Source organism: Ylistrum balloti, unplaced genomic scaffold (assembly GCF_031769215.1).
Source record: "Ylistrum balloti isolate Yb309-2 unplaced genomic scaffold, AGI_CSIRO_Ybal_v1 Utg369808, whole genome shotgun sequence".
Lineage (NCBI taxonomy): Eukaryota > Metazoa > Mollusca > Bivalvia > Pectinida > Pectinidae > Ylistrum > Ylistrum balloti.
This window is the reverse complement of record NW_026781982.1, coordinates 2,759,084-2,778,939: the sequence shown is the minus strand read 5'-3', so window position 1 is coordinate 2,778,939 and position 19,856 is coordinate 2,759,084. Positions and strand designations below refer to the sequence as shown.

Sequence of the window (19,856 nt, the reverse complement as noted above, 5' to 3'; positions counted from 1 at the left end):
ACCCATTTTCTATCTCCCTCTGGACATCAACCAAACAATTAGTTATATGTTGTTTTTGATTTGACAGGGAAGGTGTCAAACCTAGAAATGGTACCAGGGCATTCTACCTGTATACAGGTGTCAGAAAGTAACATCCTCAGGTCCTATCCACCTTTTAACCATATTCAACATTGCAGCATATTATTTACATCAAGCTACCCCTGTAGGCATTTCACCGACATAGAATAATCTACCTGATTCAAGGAATATACAGTCAGATATGTGGAAAGTTAGAAATCTTAAACAACAAAAATCTAATATTTCTCTCAGCAAATGGATACTGATGATAAAATGCTGCACTTGTTTGAGACATAAAACTGCTGTATCTTATGAATGTTGTTACCAGTATGAACATAGCTGAAGTGTACATCAGAAGATTACAAGCTTTCACCAGGAAACAAACTGAACAGAGCAGCAATGATTTGTGAATAATAAATACACTATCTGCCTACAAACACCACAACAACGTCAAATGTCAAATACTGGTATGTGTCCTCCAGGAAGGTAGTTGTGTCTGTAATTAACATTATTCCTACTCCTAATTTGAGACATCATTATGAAGACATTTTACCTGTTTTCCAGGGAACACGCCACATAACAGATATACATCTGTGTAACACTTAAACATCAGAGTCTTGTACAATTGTGTGTGTTAGCCACAAATAGCGGAGCAGGAGTTGTACACAAGGATCACTACCGCCCACAACAAACATGATCACGCTATCATTAAGAACCAATATAACCTTCATCTAATGATCAACATACACAGCCGCAGAGTTATCCACCTTGTCCTACATAAGTCACGAAGGTCGGAAGTCAAGCCACGATGTCATGAGCTTGCCACCAGAAACATATATATGAAGGAAATAATGATTACCAATCACCTGCGCAGGTTTGAACCAAAACAGTATACAGCAGAGTTATGTAACCAGAGGCCAAGACCTCGATAAAAAAACTAACGACCATCACAGGCATCACGGCTTTGTAGGCCCGAGGCACTGACTAGTCCCAGCCAATGGGAGATCAGGATGGTAGCAGGGAGACCCTGTGTCACCATTTCTATCCTCATATGTCAAATAAGCCTTGATCATTAATAAAAATCAGACTGTAGGTAAAAGGTAGATAGGAGATGGAGACTCCCTGTCACCAAGCGTATATATACAATCAATAAATCCATATGTCCTTTTATTATCCATTTGATCAGTTCAACAATCTATAGAAATTAATATAATGACATTCTTTCAATCAAGACACAATTCTTATCAAATCCCTATTTTACTGACACATTGTCATATTTCACCTACACCACTACTTCCCCACATTATCAATATTTTTTTTTCTTAAATAATAAATTCACAAACATTGCCAAATATAACTCAGTGATCCCACTAACGCAAGTAAAGAGAATTCTGACATGACATTTTTATCAAATTTTAAAGAAGATCTAAAATTTCTTTGAAAAAAAAATTTAATCATTTAGAATATTTTACTGTGAAGAAATATATTCCATGAATTCTAGGGTTTGAAAATTCAACAATCTTACATTGGAAGTACTTTAATACTGAATAAACAATTCTTCTAGAATCAATATTAGTCATGGTACAGAAAATCGTGACCACCTTGCTATGTTCTCCATCGTAAGTACAACAATATCATTATTATGCAAGCTGATATGAGTGAACAGAGGCGTCAAAACTCTGACAATTTATCTAGCGGCAAATATCAGGTGGTTTGTGGAATGTAGATATAAACTAACAAAATACCAATACCGGTTCATTATCAGTTTGATTAGTGGTGTGAAACCTTCAAAGGTAAGCTGGCCAATCAGTGATAAGATAAAATTATCATGTTACTCAACACACACATAATGCAGTACGTATGTCTCAGGTGAACCTACCATCTGAATTCTATGACATAACTTAGTATGGAGTTCATATTTGTCTAAAATTTAAAGTAAATACACAAAACCAATAAAATCACAGAGGACAAAAATATCAATATCATTCAATGTTACATCAAATATTTCCACAGAGATGGTGTAATTCAGTAACAACTAGTGCAGTGTTATCAAACTTTGGAATTCTATATACATTGATAACATTTAAACCCAGGGTATTACAACTGTTTAGAATAACAGATTTACCATCACCACCTTTCTTCACACTTAAAATATCCTACTTTCTTATATAAAATATTAATTCAAACTCCGTAACTACTCCAACCAAACACAGATCAATACCAAATCAATCCATTTGTCCCGAAAACATTCCAATAAGTAACCTGGTCATTGTCGCCTCTACAGAGTACCTACCTTCCTGATCAAGAGCTTCTCTGATACAATTATTTTCACCGAAATGTTTGGAACGGATTATGATCACAGAAGTAACAGGCCAGGTGTTCTGTCTCCCGATGACTCTTTTGGCCTTTATGAATAATTTACCTGACCTTAATCACCGAATAAATTAACAATGTATAGGTGCTAAATCAGGGTCATCCTTGTGTACATGGACAGTCATGTGTGTTCATGTCATATGGCTCATTAACGTACATAAAATCAGGAATGTCGGTGTGAACTCATTAATTATCAATTAGACTCCAATACCCAAGGCTCATGTACTTACTAAATGAAATAGTGACAGATTTTCTCTTTGAAAATATGATGGAATATCCCGTTCTCCCATGCTGACAAAACTAAGTCTTCAGTAAGTAATGCTATTTCTACAATCAGATATGTTCGTTTCTGGATGAAATTATTGAAAACACAAAGAACAAAACATAAATATTCTCAACTACCTGTAGGAATTAAGTCACTTAATTCAGTTAGAGAGAAATACTTACCCAACTCATCATCTTATCTGTGATGTTGTCAAATGAAACCGATTCAAAAATTACAAATCAAGGTTCCAAAAATAGAACTCCTACAAGGATCAGAATAGACTTTTTTATGTACCAGTACTGTATTTCTTTTTCATGAAGAAAAACGCAGAATAAAAGATGAAAAAATTAAAAATTAATTATTATTACCTGTTGTACTTCATCACTGACAATTCGGTCTGACCAATTAAACTGTATCACCTATTGTTTAAAGCTGTATCCATTTGTGGTCAATCCACAGACTGACCACTGATAAACTCACCACTGAAGTGACCAAAAGCCCTGAATATAAGTAGTGGTTTTTGAGGTTAAGGTATATTGTAATATTGTATACCTACATGTAGATATAACTTGTGTAACCACTGACCACAATGTGTGTACAGGGTTCATCAGGTCTCCAGCCACTAGTCTACAGAAAACTTTCAACAAACGACTGACAGATTACCTTACTAAGCTCATTATAGTTGACAATACAGAGTGTCTACAAGATTGTAGAAGTTACGGGTTTCTTGGTATAGAAGATTAAGAACGATCAACCCACATGCTGGCTCCCTGCTATTAGGTGCACTCAATTTCTTTTTTGAGAACGCAAAAACGAACCCAATGACCCCATTAATAAAACTACATCTTGTAATTAAACATTATCCCCCTCAATGATTTGAATGTTGTAGAACATACCAGAGAGTCAACAAACACACCTCTGTAGTGTGTCCAGCTGCCAAACGTTTTAACAGGTTGTATCCTTACAAGAGATACTGGGAAGCTAATTCATTGGAGTATTTTCACCTTGATAACTGTCCATATGTCAACATTTATGGATGAATGAGTCCATTTCATATTTGTAAATAAATAATAACAGCTCTGGACATTGTGTTCTATAAACTATTTTCTCCCTGAAGACTTATAAAGGAAATGTCAGTGTCAATTCGGAGAGTTATTTCACCGTCTATCATTACTGGTAATGAGCTGGTAAAACGTAAACAAATTCTTTATTGACATTGTTGAATAGCAAAAAATCGTATTCATTTGTCCATCATCAGGTTCAAGTTTTGAAATGGTCAACCAGGACAGTTCAATCAAAAACTGTCAAGGTTAATTGAAACACCACAAAGTGATATGGTGCTGAATTTTTAATTAAAAATATCATTGGCAAGATCTTTTAAATTGAAAAATATCTCAGATTTTGTTTGAAAATCAGATTTATAAAAGAGTTAATTTTGAGTAAATCATCGGAGAGGACAATAATGTACAGATGAGATAGGAAAGCTTCCACTAAAATAATCTGAAACTTTACAAGGTCTACTTACATGTATTGGTTTCCAGTCCTTTTGCAAAACGTTCAATTTTTGACCAACAAATAAACCATTCAAAATAAAGTCCACAACCTTCCTGTCAAAAGTCAAATCACAAAAACCATCTGGCTTATGGTGGTTGGATGTCTAGAACGACAGAATGACCGCTTGATATTCTGATCAATACAACACTTTTTACTGTAGGTTCCAATTTCACACCCTGGTCATCCCTCTGTCCAGCCCTGGTTGCCATGACAAAAGGAAGGTCACGCCCTCACAACAATTTACTTACATATCACACACCATAAACCATAATTCTCTGGTCAAATCGGAGTCCAATAAAAGTGACATTAATTTTTTGGTCATTTCAGGGGTTTGATTGTGTCCATTAATGTTTCAGTGTGACCTTTACTGTCACTGATGAAAACCAAATCTACCATGAACTTGATGAACCCAGGTGGTAACTTAATGTCTGCCATTAAACAGCCTGAATACCCAGATACATTTATCATGCGTATCAAATCAGGGACTTCAACATCAAATTTCTAACATCTAAATTAACTCCTGTGGTGAAATAAATGTATTTTCTACATAACTTCTCTGACTTGAATGCCTACAAATGTAAGCAAGGTCGAAATCACTGATGCTATGTCTGTTTCCAATAGATAGTGTAGCCTACAAAACGTTGATTGCATTAATTTTATCTAACTGGACTAGTTCAATTTCTGAATCTTTTCATTTCAGGGATATCATATCAGACGTTGTGATTGCTTCAATGAGATCTTATTAATTTCATACACGATAAAACGGGACTTTTGCATGTCCTATTATCCCCAACAATGTTAATTCTATTTTCTAATACCATCTTCCCCAAGATGCCATAAAACAGTTTTTATAACAAAATCATTTCAATAAGAAAAGTTCCATCTCTTTTCAAGCAGACCTAGGAATCAAAAATCCATTTGAAATCATCTTTTTTTATTTTTTATATACTATCAAGGCCTGCATATGTTCTTTTCAGGAACAAACAAAAACCTTTCTAATTTGATTTTAATATTAATTTCCTTTTTCAATTTCGATGGGAATCAAATTTCGATCCCAAGATAGATAACTATTAGATATATTCTATTCCTCTCCATTTGTCAATTGCACCAATTCACACCAGTGATTTGCAAAAATATAAATTGTACCAAACTATAACCTTCAACATTCACAAAAACCTCAGCGCTACATTAATTTTTTGTCTATAATTTCCATTGATACAGATCAATACATACTAACGACCTACACAAATTCATAAAATGTCGAAAACCTTTTACAATTAATACCTAATCATTACCTAAAATTGAAGGACAAATATTGGGTAAGACAGATTTCAATAACGTAGGGTCACCGAATTCTGCATGTTCCTAACCTTGACACTGATATATGACGAAGCATTTCTGTTCGTCTCTTACTATGAGGTTTGGGCTATCTCAAAAATCTCTTTTTCACACAAAAGGAAATATTTTAATACATTCCAACCAAATAGCGGGCCTTTCAGTAAATCAAGAGGTTCCCATTGGTCTGTGTATCAAACCACTCATTTATGTTTGTATATAAAGGTGACAAGTCATATGATCTTATTAGAATATAGAAACCCCGCCTGTATCCTACAACAATTCCTTAACATTATCCCTGTAATTCTAGGCTTAGTGATTCAGGAACACACATCATGAAATCATTACATCAGTTTATATACTACACAGATTCAATAATCTCACCTCTAAAATTCATTAAGTTTGAAATCAAAATATCTTTATTTTAGAACAGAATTCCAAAACACTTTTCAATTCAATACCAGTCAACCTTTTGACCTCTTTTTGGTATACCCGCAGGGCCTATGTTACATAACAAGACAATGGGTCAGACTACCCACCCACCTGATATTACAGGTAATTCGTCAACAATGAGGACAGGTAGATATTGCTATGAAATTCCTAAGGTGAAATTGAATGTAATTCATTTTCTTTTGTCACAATTTCTGTATTTGAAAAAGTATTTGAAAAAAAAAATTGTGACAAATTATACAAATAATAACTGTCATATGTACTTCTGTAGTTTGATGGTTTTTCAACAGAAGGATATTAAACATGTATATGCATTATTACTATCTGCAGGTGTCTGGTATCTCCCCGAGGACAAATCTCCAGGGACGCAAATGAAACGAATGTCATTCTAGATATTGAAATAATCTATCATTAGATGTGTGTGTCTTACTGTCAGTAAAGATATGATACATACAGAAATACATTAAAATTCAAATTGTCGTAACAATCTTGTCAGAAATAGATAAATCAGAAATAACATTTCTGTTTACTATTTTTTTTATTTGTACATGTGTTTTCATTTTTGGTTTTATCATTTTCAAAAAATTACAGTGGAAAAATTTGTGCTACTATGTCAGTGAATGAAAGTTTTAACAGAGGTTGTTTGGAATACTGAGGATGACCTCAATTTCTATAAGGTACAAAACAATCATTAATTAACGATCAGATCCACAGGTAATCATATTTACAGGTCATACCCTGTAGGCAAATATCTATTATTACAAAAATGTACATGGTCATTATACAATGGAGTTTAATGTTTATAAATATTGCTGGTTCAGGAAATGAATTTGATATAAACTGCCCAGCTACATAAATATGTGCCACTTATATACAAGTGGGAAGTAATTGTAGTATAAAGCCTACAGTTTACAAAACGACATCACAATGATATTGTGCCTCTATAATTAAAGTGCTGGAGGTTTGATATTCCGTGAACCTCATTAATCATGTTATTTCAGAGTAGACAATGAATGATAGGCCCACTCTCATTAGCCTACAAGGACCACAAGCAAGTTAAGTCAATATACATATCTACATCAGTAATTTCCCTAGGGAGTAGGCCATTACCCAATCAAAGAGATGCTTTTTTTAATTAGCTAAGTAAATTGTCTGTGAATGGATCTGTGATACTTTCATATGGTTACAAAAAAGTCCGAAATATTCCTCAGTTATTTTTTGTCAGATAAGAAACTGCCAACATAAGCGAAACCTTATCATTTCTAAAGTTTCATGTAAAAAAGTAATTATGTAAATAACGATAAGCATCTCACCTGTCTGACAAAGATCTAGCTGTATGATTACGACAGTAGACCACCGCATGTGATTCACTTCGGATAACACAACCTAACTTAGACAAGAAACCTCTATTATCTACTGAAATTCTGTTTATTTGGAAACTTTAGATATGTAAAAATAACTCAGAAGATCCTGGAATAGATATCAAAATGATTTATCTCAAATGAAATATCTCCCCCCCCCCCACCCCACCTCCCCCCTGCAATACAACTACATCCCTGTAAATTGAAAATGAGTGATTACGGGACAATGAATGCCATGTCCCTTATAATTAACCATGTCCATTTTGGTCCTGTCTCACATCACTATAATTTAATGATATATATTTCAAATAAAAAATTCCTATATCGCTCATACATGTCTAGTAATTTTGACAATCCTCGTAGATTAGAACAAAGTGTTCAGGATGGTGTCTTTGGTCACATACGGTAGTAAATATCAACAATTTTCAAAGGAATTTTAGAATTAAATATATCATGCTATCTTATCAGAGAGAAACGAGCTGATCTACATATAGTATGTCATCGGAACAGTGACTCCGGGTGATTAACACCGAGGAAAGTTGTATTTAATGATGGCGTAACATGTTTTTTACAAACTACAAAATCATAGTGTATGAATTCTTATATTACTCTGACAAAAAGTAGATAATGTTTAAAAATATCATATTTATACTGCTTGGATAATGAATTTCTGAAAATGTGTTTTTCAACAATAAACAAGAACACATTAAGTTGACTTCATTACACAACAGACAATGAACAGTAAGAACCCTTACAAATCTTAACTAGATACTATAACATCTCATGCTGTTTATCTCCAAACAAATCAGCCATGATTACAAACCTTTAAAGAATCATATTAAATTTCACTTCACAAAATCTTCATGAGCTCGAAAGCAAACACCAACTTTTCTACAATTCCAGCTGAGTTCAAACACAGCATTCTGTAAGTCAACCCTGTTACAGAAGAGAATGTCACTCCCTCAGACACCTACAACTAATCAAAAGGTCAGAGATGGAGAAAAAGAATCCAATTCATTTATCCTTATTCCAGACACAAGTTTATAGCTTTCAGTCCGGTAACAATAAACAGATGACATAGTTAGCCTAGTTTTTTCTTGTCAAGGTTAAACGCCCGTGTCACTCTGTCAGAAACTACAACAGTCTTACCACGATATTTTCAGCTCTATTACATTTGGCATGCAACGCAAAAGAATTAAACATTTCAGCTTTACTAGGTTCTGTTGGTCTATTGTTCTAAAGTTTACAGGTCAATGCTCAATTTTATTTCTGTCATACATAGACTTCCTTCACAATAATAAATATGTATTTCATTTCTTTTCCTTTTTTCCCAAAAAATATCTTAACAAATTGTTTTGTGTTTATTTCAAAGCCATAACATGTCAACACTGTTTAAAAGTACACCATGACTACTTAACCAGGCAGAGAGACAAGGCCTACAGGAAAGGGGGGGGTCCATTACTGTGTATGTATTCTATGAACTTTCAGCACTTTGACATCCATCAATATCAATCAGATATCATCCTATAAGATTTCTCCCTACCTTAAAATCTGCTATATCCCTGTCACTATTGTACAAGAAATAATGAAACCTTCACAGCATTGTGTGGACCTGCATTATATAGCTGAAACCTTCTTTGTTCCTTTTCTATAAAGCTATAAATGTGCTTGATTTGGCCCATTCATTCCCTGCATTACATTCCTGAATAATTGATAAATGCTCAAAAGCTCTACAGGTGAAAATAAAAGGAAAAATCTAAATAAATATTGGCATCTCGATTTCCACCACAAAGTTTACACTGCATACTGTATACAGCATGTTGTCAGATAATTGATTATAAATCAGGAGACAGGTTTTTACTTTACGTAACAGTCTGAACGTCACTGTCATTCGATCTATCAAGGTATGTTACACCACAGTCCTATCGTGATGCACACATTCATTGTAACACTCAACATTTGCTACAACATATTCATAATTGTGGGGTCTCTTTATACTCAAGCAAACTAGTCTCTGTTCCATCAAAGGAAATCCGGGTCCAAACTGTAAAACAAGTCAATAACAATTTGTTGAAGTTAAATTTCTGGAAAACTTCTTTTTTAATCATTTATTTTTTCATGCTTGAAATGATATTGCAGTGTTAGCTAACGTAGAGCTGCACCTACATTGGGTGGATAAAAATAAACAAAGAATGTTTATCTATGATAACGTTAGATCACAATTTACTCATATATGCTGGCTTTCTCAGTGTTGTTTCCCCCCTCCCCCTTTTTTCATTCACATATTTCAAATGTCACATGTTTACATCTAGTTAACAAGTTTATGTGTACCAAAGTCTGCAAAGGGAGGTCACCAAGTTTGATCTGATTAGTAAAATCATACCATATATATATATCATACAGGTTATCATTATTCTCCTTATCAATACGAGTAACATAATCAACATCAATTTGACATTCCTCAAAATCTTCAATTTTCTATACACTGATCTACAAAATAACACTAATGTTAACACAGATTTTAAACGTCAGAAAGTTCGTCTCATTATTCAAACACAGGTTTAACCTGTTGGGATTTGATTATGATCAAAACTGAAGGTCTTTGGCCTTTTAAACATTCTATCATGTCTCAAAATACCATAATGTTAAAAAGTCAGTGGACAGTCTTAAAACAGACATTTTCAAATAATAATTCTGTGACTAAATATCCAAATAGCAGTGTATTGCTTTCTTGAACTCCTAACCCACAAGGACCATGAACATAGCATACTGCTACTGAAACTAACAAATAAAATGTAATTAAAATATTTCATAGGCCTGTGTAAATAGTTCAAACACCTTAGATGTTTTCACATAAAAATGGCCCCGTTTAACATCGTAATTTAGACAAGAAGTCATAAAGGTGTAAGTAAACTTGTTTACCTGGAGAATTCCTACATCCTACCTACACTGTGTCCATGGTTTAAAATATTCACAGACACAATCCCTCAAGCCTGTTATCTGAACAATTCTACATCATTTAGAGGTGTAATCACATATTATCATTTTCAGTCTTTACAGAAATTTCACAGTTTTGTGAGAAATTTTTCGAAGAAAAACAAACAAATCTGGCACACCTTTATGAAAAACAAACACATCTCCCTCCAAATTAAAACTACAACTAAAGTTCCCTACCTGTTTGTAGTGCTCTCTCGTTTATTCTTACCTGCCATCGGTGAAATCAACCATGACATAATAACAGTTCTGTGATATCACCATCAGTAACACATTAAAATCCTGTCGTCTTCCTCTTCAACTAAGTCCACATTGCAGTATTATGAATCATAAAATCTTTAAGCTCTCAAGTGACCAAGACTTCTAACGTGTACCTATATCCGTGTATGAGTTAATATCTGCCGGTAAACACTGCTGGTATCATACTAAATCTATCATGATTCTGTGTCGTCATCAAAATAATGTGACACAAACCTTTCATAAAGTAAGAATACTGTCATGTGTTTCTACCACAAACTTCCTGAGCACACAATAATGACGAGAGTCGTAAAACATTAACATGAATGTACTACGGTGAACGGTGTAAGTCTACTTATGTGGATAAATCTCTCCGCTCTCATGCCAATCTACCTGTACACTCTTGATAGTCACCTTACACCAGGCCTACTTCACCTGACAGCATGCAATGAAGAGCCTGATCTGAGTCAACAGAATGTTTTGTTCATATATATATAGCCTACAGCTTTTCCAATAAGGAAATTCTCATGATAATTTGAAATTTATCACAATTAAAAAGGGTTTTTTTTATAACACTTCCAGCTAATTAATTAGATCAATACATACATTTGGTTTGATCCATACAGCTAGGTATTCATCATAATTAAAACATTTCAAAAAAAATTAATAAAAAAATATTAAACAAAATCAATAAATAAAGCTAGATTCATGCAATAAAAATTTCATAATTCACACGAACTTTGATCTCAATTGACATAAATGTCTGGAATTAAAGATAATGATAACAATGCAAAATTGACTTTATTAATCTATTAACTGTTTCTATTTTAACATCTGGCACCTGCTTTTCCGCATTAAAACAGGTTAAAGTATTCTTAACACACAAATTGTGACAGATATATAACCAGGAATATGCTGAGATGAAATGCACACATCATATTGGATGCCATGAAATTATTAACATATTTACATATTTATGATTCCATGAATCAACATTAGAACCTGATCTACAGGACATAAAAAGACTTAACTACTAATTAGAACAGACATATAAGTACCTGATTACACACAGGACAGAATAATGTTGCAGTATTATACCAGAATTTATACCCCATACAAGGAGACACAATAGCTGTATATGTATTCTTATCACATTCACAGTAATTCAGGTATTTGTTATGATACCTGGATGAATTTGTTATTGTGTCTATATTGCCTTGAGGAGTTTTAAGTAATAATATTATTCTCGCATGATGATTAAGCTTTTTTTATCCATACATTCATTAATCTTTCCATTTTTTCTGTGCAGGGATTTTAATTTAGGTCTTTTAAGAGTTTACCATGAATTTCAATAATCTGTTTTCTCAAGAAATAAGAGAAGTTTTGTTACGATACAATGTATTGATGAAAATGAAAGAAATTTTCAAAGATACTGTAAAATCATTCATTTTAGTGGGGAGTTTATTTTCATTGCATTGTGGGAATGTTTCATCCACAAACTCAAATGCTTACAAAATGTTGAAATAAGTATAGGTTCATTGAGCTATATCTATATATTATAAATAAAATCTTTTTTTTTCTTAAGAAAGACAGACAACAAAATAATGAGGGAAAAGAGATGCAACTGATTAAATTAATATTGAATAAAAGATTTCAATAAACCTTTCCGATCTTCATAGCATCTCATTTACTGATGCAAAATGTAATACACCAGGTGGAATACATGTCTTCAAAAATTAGAAATTACAATAAAACTCTGTTAAAAGAAATTATCACGAGATGAATAATTCAACCTTTGATAGCTGTAAAATTGAAATTCCTTTCAATAAGGAAATATTTGAAAAGAAGTACCAAAGAAAGCAACTTGAAATCTTTAAACCTTCTTACATTTCAGTTTCTGGTAAGTGTTGGAGTTTTGCCTAAGTCCTTTTACAGTTGTATGACTTATTTGCTTGTGGATATCACATGTTGAGAGATTCATTGTAGTGACAATGGGAGGTCTTATTCACTCACCCAGTTCCCAAATATAAGGTCCATTGTTACAAATCCCCATGTTATATAACTGCATGATCGATTTGGCGACAAAAAATGCCAGGTGTGCACATTTTGTTGTTATTCAAGTACCAGGTAATATTTGTATATGCATACCAAAGTCAAATTTGAAAGCTTATCAAATACATTTGTGCCAAAAAGTAAATTATTTTTTATTTTGAAATTCCATATTTAACACTGTATGTGCCTAATACAGATTAAATATCTATATTTGATACTTGCTTATGAGAAACGGTTTTCATAATATTTAATCATGCAAACAAATTTCCAATTTATGACTGAAAGTCTTGATATCAATCAAGGTAGAAAAACAGATTTCTGAAATTTGACATCAAACCCCGACCAATCAATCACCTAACCATATTCTAGGCCAAATGTTCAGCAGAGGAACCTGGCCTCATATTGTTTACGTCATTTCTATAATAAATGTTTTCCCTGACTTTCAAACCAATACCTGGACAAATTCAATTAATCCAATTTTCTTCTGAGGAATTTTTAAAATCATGATAACTTTACATTAATTCACCATCATCACTCCTAATCCAAATGGAGCTAGGTACATGTATTGAACCTAAGTATCCCCACCAAACACCTCAATGTTCACATCCAATCAATCTTTGATCACAATGGTGAAATTAAACTTTCAAGAATTTGACACATAGAAGCACATTCATATTTCATATTTTAACATTATGACAGAATATCTGTCACCGAGTTCTGATCACTTTTTACCAGTTATTAGACCTATAGAAATCAAGTTGAGGCCAGTCCACACAAGGAAGTGTTTCAAATTATTGAATTTTGAGAGATTAAAACAACTCCCAGTAATTTCTTGGTTTTTTTTTTTAATTTTCTTTTTAAATTTAGCCTTTTTATATCAAGCAATTGTGATTATTGAAATCAAGAGAAATTTTTTTTTTTCATTTTAAAAACAAGATTTTACAGTGATAACTAGAGAGTGTTAGTTGGATCAAGTCCACAGATACAGATCTTTACAATGGTAATATTTCTGAGGACATTTAGGTGTTTAAATGTTTTCATCCTCGTCAAACTGTTGACAGTCCACTTCACCATGTCGGAGTATCCATAAACGAGGTGAGAAAAGGATATAACGCCCCGAAATAAAGAGGCTCCGTAAACAAACACCTTTGATGGGATCATTAGAGGCTCTACCGCTTTACAATCCCATCACAAGTGAAGAACTTTTACTCCAAAACAAATTGTACAAACATCCTATTAGTGGAAGATAAGTGAAGACTTGGTTCAGAACTTTCTTACTTTACCAGTCTGAATGTTTACACATTAGAGATTTACATAGAAAGACAACATACCATGTGACTCGTTAAGTAAATCAAAACAAGTGCGTGATTTTGTAATTTGGGAACTTCTTTCAGTTATGAAGTTTTTATGATCAGTTTTGCCTCAATGAGAAATATTTTACAGGATATCCAAAGTATATGTAGGAGATAAACTTCGCTTCTAAATGATACCTGACCGATTTCATCAACCAATGAGGTGTCAGAAAACACACTTCCAAAAAAATCAAAGTCACGATTATGTTTAATCCTTCGTAACAACATTTCTGACAAAGCAAGAAAACAGCGTAAGTAGACAAAATGAATGGAGTAATGAAGTGCGATAAAGTCAAACCAGTACAATCAAGCTAACCTATGTCAATTTTCCTTCAACATGTTTTTGCTGGAGCCGTGACCAAATGTGTCCCACAAAGAAAGTCCATGTAAATATTTTTCTTACCACAAATGGTATGTTTGACATGGAACATAATGACCTGTTTGTTTTTCTCGAAGAAGATTTAAAATTTTTAATTGTATCAATTTCATTTTAATGTTCAAAATTTAAAATTCGGTCATGGAATCACACGAAAATGATATAAATAGAACATTTAATATCCTGTTTGTAAAGAATTGAGCTAACCACTCTTAGTACATAGGTACAATTGAGTAGACTGTACACGAACAGGATTACAGATACTGGTCAGAATTACATAGTACAAATGAATATGGAATATGAGAAAGTCTTTTCTGAATGCTGTTGAAAGTTCTCTGGTAGCCAAAGGGTTAAACGAAATTCAATAAAATTTTGTCATTGAATTTTTGAGTAATTGACTCTCAACGAATTCTGACATTGGATATCCCTGAATTTAAAATCCCAATTTCACAATTGAATGGCTACAATAGGTCATTTAACCAGACATCAAGATGAGTTACGAACTGCTCACCTAAAAGTTCACCTGATAAGCTACCATTTTCTTACACTATCGTAGCTCGCCGGTGTACAGCAATGACAGATCTATAATGTCCCTCCTGTAATGAATGTTATTATCACATATACATTGCAGAGACATGAAAGATCATGCCCAAACCTCACCAAAGAATCACAGACACGTTGTAACCATGCCATAGCAGGTTGGAAAACATTTTAAATTGCTCTGTTTAAAACCATTAAGACTCATTTTTTTTTTTAAATATTTGCAAAAAAAATATCTCAATATAGAATCCCATTAGAATTTTACATTTTCAATTGCTGTGAAGGTTCAAACATGTTGTAAATAATAATAAAATACTTTCATCAAGGCTATTTTTCTTTTCAAATCTCGAGAGGTGAAATCCACAGTGTCCAGTTTAAACTATAGTTCATAAAGCAAGTGCTGTAAATGAAATAATAATAAAAGAAATGGACTTTACTATGACTTATCAATCTTAGAGTGAAGAAAAGATGTTTGAAGAACTGGGATGTCCAGATTATACCGACGGTTGCTTAGATGTCAGAGTAATCAGAATCAACAGGCTTCATAAAACATGTATAAAGACCTGTCTATGTTGGTACGACAAACCATATCTGGATTCCTACATGACACCTCATTCTGACACTTAACTCAGAGGCACAGTGTTTGACTTTGACTGTTTTAGAACATTTACTTCAGGTTGGTGGTAATGTCAATAGAACAGATATTCTTAAAACACAAACAATAGAAGACATAGTCACCTTCACTAGACAAATTACCAGTGTGGACCATACTAGTACTGACGTGTGTTGACCATACTAGTACTGACGTATGTGGACCATACTAGTACTGACATATGTGGACCATTCTAGTACTGACGTAGGTGGACCATACTAGTACTGACGTATGTGGACCATACTAGTACTGACGTATGTGGACCATACTAGTACTGACGTATGTGGACCATACTAGTACTGACGTATGTGGACCATACTAGTACTGACGTATGTGGACCATACTAGTACTGACGTATGTTAGTGTAGCCTAATTGACTATAGTGCATTGTTATCATCTTATGTATTTTTTGGTCTATAATCTCTATCCATCTTGTCACACTAATTTTCGACCCAAATGTACATAGAATTACAGCACAGCTGAAAAAGTTGGTAGATTCCTTACCACCTTGTACACTACTTGCATAAGTGGTCAACACTTTCCTTCCAAATCTTCCAAGTAACTCCTAAAATTTAAAAAGCGGTCATTTCACTATGAAGAATTCCATTTACCTGTCTGTAAATGCTCTCGGACTGACTAGAACCTACATTATGTACCTCCAGCCCAGGGAGTGACCACTAGCAAAATCCTCAGTTACGTACTGGTCAATCTGAAATGAACACTATGTGGAAAGTAGATAAAAAGTTGCCTATTGTTTATACAAGGTTCAAAGTTAACCCTGAAAACAACACTGACAATGAGGGGTTCTGATTTACCACAGATAAGTACAGGTTTGGGATTACCTCCATCAATATTTCTTATCTAGATAAACAATGTGTTCAGTTCACTTAACACTAGATAAACCTGTAGAATTCTAACCCCCAAGGACAAATAACAAAACGAAGGTCAACCAAACTGGAAATTTCATATTAGTTGTAAACATTTAATGCTGATAATTAGTACTAATTCAAGAGGGACAAGTCTAATGGTCACCTAACTAAAGGCAAGTTTCAAAGGTCACTCAAAACTTCATTTTTGAAATACCATTAAAGCTAGCTGATGATTCTGACACTAAAATATCAATGACAAACTAAGCTAAAAAGATACCTGAAAATTCCTTCTGCCACAGAGCAATTCAAAGCTGAAGTATCATCAAAACATTCTTAACTTTCCTCATTACACTCCCATAGAAATCTCACTAAATTCTCATAGAGACCTCTTAACTTTCCCATAGGAACCTTTTACATTCCCATAGAAATCCATAGAACCCTCATAACCCAAAAAGGAATGGGATATCATATTGTTTTAACATATAGCTGTGCAAATTTAGTGACATCCATTTGGACACACCACAGAAAGGATAGAGTTCAGTTAACATTATCTGGCAAAATGGACAACCTGAGTGATACCACGGGACGTAAAAAATACTGAAAAATAAAATTTAAAAAACAGACAAAGATCGTAAGTGACACATTATTAAAAATTAAGATATATTTGGACAGCTTCAAATTCTCCAAGAAGCCCCAAATATAGTCCCTTATTGAGATCATATGGAGCAACTCAGATGGTTCATACTTAATGCACAATTGGAAATGAAGGCCACATATTTTGACAAAGGCATTGGACCATCAAAAAACATGATCTGCTTTAGGTCTTATTATGTAATTTCTTAATTCAAGTTTAACTTTGTATAAAGATATCAAAATCCTCTACACTAAATGAAGGCTTGTAATCTTGATGTGGGTCGCACTTGGCTGAGTATAGAGATGTATATAAAATGATTCTATAACATGTACACTTGTGTGTTATTCGTATATAAACAATATCAAGATAACTTGTACACCAACATATAGGTAATATTGTACATCATAAAAGTAATGTATTCATTCATATCATAACGTAAATCAAAAGACTTGTAAAAAAACAGGTACAATACACATAAACACTCCTTTTCAGAAAAATTCTATACCATACTTCTGTAGTTCTAATTTGACAATATCAATTTTGACTATCTTCCAATTAGGAGTAGTAGTGTGGGAAAGTCTGGATACACAACAAAACTCACACAGTCTAAAGGTAAACAACAAGTTTTCACATACAGATTAAACAATCTATCCCTTGAAGATATATATCATTTTAAATCTCATAGAAAACTCAACTCGTAATCTCTGAAGGAATTTGGTCTCAATAACCTTAAAATTTGTAGATATATTTCCCTCTAGTTATTTAATAAATGATATGTCTGTCTGGTCGATTAAGAATTATGGACTTCAATGTCCAAGGTTCTACCCCACAGGCAAGATTTACCCTGATCTACAACCTACATTTTGAAAAAGTGATAAGTCGTTCTATCACAGAGACTCTTTAATTTAAATCAGTTCTATTGCCGAGACACTTGAAAACAGAAAACAGTTTTTTGAAAACATCTAGGATCAAGGAGATCATGAAGGACAATGAACACAAATCTGTCAAAGTGGTTCATCATTTCAAATTTAACCTGACACTCAAAACCTCAAAAATTTCATTTTAACATGGATAACAAAGGCATTATTCACACACTTTATAGAGTAACGGTTGGCATAACTGTTATAAAGGTGTGGATCGGAATTTCTTCATCACAACCACAGAATTCAATTTGAAAATGTGTGGAATTCTGACATAATATTCTTCCATTCCTCAAATATCAGTATTGTAAAGTACAGAACAACATGATGTGAAACCTACAACCATATATCATGGTTGTAGATAAGATCCAGAAACCATGAAATATATATATATCTCACACATTTACTGAATTAGAAAAGTTATTATATACAAATATGACCCTATTATAAATTCAAGTTATAACACAGTGTCAGAAGTGACATTCTCTATTTGGAGGTCATTCATATCAACCAATTATCAATTGAAGCTGCTTTCACACTCCAACCCACAAGGTACCATAACAAATTATTACCTTGTCCAGAAACTTGATCTTCATGAAGACTTATATGGATAGGAAATTGAATACTGACAAGACTTTTCATCAGCTATGGAATATATGAATATTCCTTTGCTAAAAACAATGTATAGGGACTGTGATTTCTCATATATACTGTACAGGTATTACAACACCTGGAGATGAGAGGTTAAACAGGTATATAATATAATACTTACAGTACTAATCATCAGCTCAGAGAACTAAAATCCATTTGGTGCACAATGTTGTACAAACACATAGAAATCCTTTTTGTGGCAATTTCTTGATTCAGAACTGATTTGTGTAAAATATCCAGACCATTTGAAATCTCGACTTAGTGTTCACTTAATCTCCGAGTGAAGAGTCCACCTGACTAGCAAGCTCGTTGGATATCTGTAGTAACATCACACAATCTTACATAATCTTGTGCTTCTTGTTATGTCATTAAAAATCAACTTAACCAGTCACAAAATAGCCACAGGGCTTGGTAAGACCTTGTAATACCTAGCCAGCAATGAAACACTATCTTAAGGTACAGTTCAGTCAAACATTTCCGCAGGATGTCTGTGTATAAACCTGACAACTTCAAAACATTACAGACATTTAGTTACACTGAACACCGAATCTCAGTCTTCAGTTTAGAAAGGAACTGCACAGTAACACACAGTTGGAAACATAACAGCTAGGCAAAGTAAAAGTCCAAACAGGACCACCGTTCTGGATTCATGTCTATATGAGGAGTGTGGTATCAGTGAGAGACGGTCGTGTGGATTTTTCTATTATGAGATGAAGTGGGTCTCACCCCACGTAAGGGCTGTAGACTGTCACGGCTTATTTGAGCCGATTTTTATACACTGTTGACATTGTCACTGCTGTATAAAAGTTGAAGACCTCTGCATGGAGGGAAATGTAGGGGAGAACACGAGGCAGCCTATACAATAATTGTCACGGTTCAGCAACGACTGACGACTATCTGAACACTCTCGGCTCAGTCCTTTAGCGCGATTTGTTGGGCAGATGAATTGACAACAGGTGGGCAGCTAAAAATACCAAAGGAGGATTACATCACACTAAAATGGTACAGATCGGCACGATGATGAGATAAACCAGAAAACGATGAATCTTAAGGCATGTGCAATGAAATTATCCTGATAACAATTTAAAGGACTTTTCAAAATCAGAATGTTAATGGAATGCAATGGGCCATCCAATTACTATCACAAGTGAAGCAGGGTGCAAGAACGACACAAAAAATGTGGG

General features: G+C 33.7%; 1 protein-coding gene across 1 annotated transcript in view; it reads right to left on the bottom strand.

The window, feature by feature from the left end:
* LOC132544798 (serine/arginine repetitive matrix protein 2-like) overlaps positions 1-19,856 on the bottom strand; it is a 132,209-nt gene that overhangs the window by 53,623 nt on the left and 58,730 nt on the right. The window lies entirely within an intron of this gene.